The sequence below is a fragment of the Tamandua tetradactyla genome, chromosome 16 (genome assembly GCF_023851605.1).
Source record: "Tamandua tetradactyla isolate mTamTet1 chromosome 16, mTamTet1.pri, whole genome shotgun sequence".
NCBI lineage: Eukaryota > Metazoa > Chordata > Mammalia > Pilosa > Myrmecophagidae > Tamandua > Tamandua tetradactyla.
Genome location: NC_135342.1, coordinates 4,722,683 through 4,725,372, shown reverse-complemented (window position 1 = coordinate 4,725,372; position 2,690 = coordinate 4,722,683). Strand labels below are relative to the sequence as shown.

The window sequence follows — 2,690 nt, the reverse complement described above, 5'->3', positions numbered from 1 at the left end:
CCAATTACAAAATGGGAAAAAGACTTGAACAGACACCTCTCAGAAGAGGAAATACGGATGGCCAAGAGGCACATGAAGAGATGCTCAATGTCCCTGGCCATTAGAGAAATGCAAATCAAAACCACAATGAGATATCATCTCACACCCACCAGAATGGCCATTATCAACAAAACAGAAAAAGACAAGTGCTGGAGAGGATGCGGAGAAAGAGGCACACTTATCCACTGTTGGTGGGAATGTCAAAGGGTGCAACCACTGTGGAAGGCAGTTTGGCGGTTCCTCAAAAAGCTGAATATAGAATTGCCATACGACCCAGCAATACCATTGCTAGGTATCTACTCAAAGGACTTAAGGGCAAAGACACAAACGGACATTTGCACACCAATGTTTATAGCAGCATTATTTACAATTGCAAAGAGATGGAAACAGCCAAAATCTCCATCAACAGAAGAGTGGCTAAACAAACTGTGGTATATACATACGATGGAATATTATGCAGCTTTAAGACAAGATAAACTTATGAACCATGTAATAACATGGATGGACCTAGAGAATATTATGCTGAGTGAATCCAGCCAAAAACTAAAGGACAAATACTGTATGGTCCCACTGATGTGAACGGACATTCGAGAATAAACTTGAAATATGTCATTGGTAACAGAGTTCAGCAGGAGTTAGAAACAGGGTAAGACAATGGGTAATTGAAGCTGAAGGGATACAGACTGTGCAACAGGACTAGATACAAAAACTCAAAAATGGACAGCACAATAATACCTAATTGTAAAGTAATCATGTTAAAACACTGAATGAAGCTGCATCTGAGCTATAGGTTTTTGTTTTGTTTTGTTTTGTTTTGTTTTGATTTTACTATTATTACTTTTATTTTTTTCTCTATATTAACATTCTATATCTTTTTCGGTTATGTTGCTAGTTCTTCTAAACCAATGCAAATGTACTAAGAAATGATGATCATGCATCTATGTGATGATGTTAAGAATTAATGATTGCATGTGTAGAATGGTATGATCTCTAAATGTTGGGTTAATTTCTTTTTTTCCGTTAATTAAAAAAAAAAAAAAAGAGAAGGGATAATTGGAGATGAAGGGATACAGACTGTACAACGGGACTGTATATAAAAACTCAGAAATGGACAGCACAATACTACCCAATTGTAATGCAATTATGTTAAAACACTGAATGAAGCTGCATGTGAGGTATAGGTTTTTTGTCTTTGTTTTTTTTGTTTTTTTTTTCTTTCTATTATTGTTTCAATTCTTATTCTGTTGTCTTTTTATTTCTTTTTCTAAATTGATGCAAATGTACTAAGAAATGATGAATATGCAACTATGTGATGTTATTAAGAATTACTGATTGTACATGTAGATTGGAATGATTTCTAATTGTTTTGTTAATTCTTTTTTTAATTAATAAAAAAAATAAAAATAAAAATAAATGCAGTGCTCGCTTCAGCAGCACATATACTAAAATTGGAACAATACAGAGAAGATTCGCATGGCCCCTGCACAAGGATGACACGCAAATTCGTGAAGCATTCCGTATTTAAAAAAAACAAAAAAAGGTAGTTTCCTGGTGCCTGCCCATGCAACATAAATAGATAAATAAATAAAATGAAAATAAATGCATGGCGGTGCAACTGTTGCTCAGTGGCAGAGTTCTCGCCTGCCATGCTGGAGACCCAGGTTTGATTCCCAGTGCCTGCCCATGCAAAAAAAAAAAAAATTAAGAGCAGGATCCCCCAGAGCTGAGACCAGGGTGGGGTGAATGAGGGGAGCTGGACAAGGGCAGAGTCAGAGCCTCTCTTTAGTTAGAATTTTGATAGTCGTTCATTGTATATTTCCTTGCATTTTTTTTCTGAAATATTGCATTAAACTTAGTATGTCTTGACTCCTGAGCTTTTTGATGACCCCAAAATTTTATGCCTAAGTCCTAGCCCCTTTCATGAATGTGTATATATGTCAAAAATGATCAAAATGTCAACATTAAATATGCAATTTGTACAATGAATCTTCACTATTCCCATATTTCATATTTGTGAATTTACCTACTTGCTAACCCTTATTTGTAATCCCAAAAGTCAACAAACTTTCACAGACATTCACGGGCACATGCAGGGCAACAAAAACTTCTGGTCACCCAACGTGCGTGCTCCCAGGCGAGGCCAGACAAGGCGGTGCTGTGCCTTCTCGTTCCAGCTCATGCTGTAGACAAGCGCCCTCTCCATGGTAAGTTTGCAGCCTCGTTTTCATCCTTTTGTGCTTTCTGTTGGTGCCTTCACTGTTTCAGGATGGCCCTCAGGTGTAGTGTCACAGTGCCATCTAGTGTTCCCGAGCCCGGGGCAGGGACGTGCCACAGGGAGAATGTGCGTGCGTGTGCGTGTGTGTGTGTGTGTGTGTGAGGTGAGCTTCACTCAGGTGTGAGCAATTGCACTATTGGCCCTGAGTTCCATGTTGATGGCTCAACAATATATATTAAATAAAGATGCCATTATCTAGGAACACACATAAAACAAGGTTACGTATTATGTGGTAGATGAAAATGTTGTGACCAGAGGCTGGCAGGAACCTAAGGTATTTCCCCAGTGGGCAATGGTTCAGTATTGACCAATTCATTGTTACGGCAACATCATAGAACTACCGCCAATCTCAAGAGTTGACTACACTGATTGTACC

General features: G+C 38.4%; 1 non-coding gene across 1 annotated transcript; it reads left to right on the top strand.

Moving 5' to 3' along the window:
* Window positions 1–1,457: 1,457 nt before the first annotated feature.
* LOC143660510 (U6 spliceosomal RNA) lies at window positions 1,458–1,564 on the top strand. Its single transcript, XR_013164105.1, has one exon. It is a non-coding gene; the product is annotated as a U6 spliceosomal RNA (small nuclear RNA).
* Window positions 1,565–2,690: the final 1,126 nt, after the last annotated feature.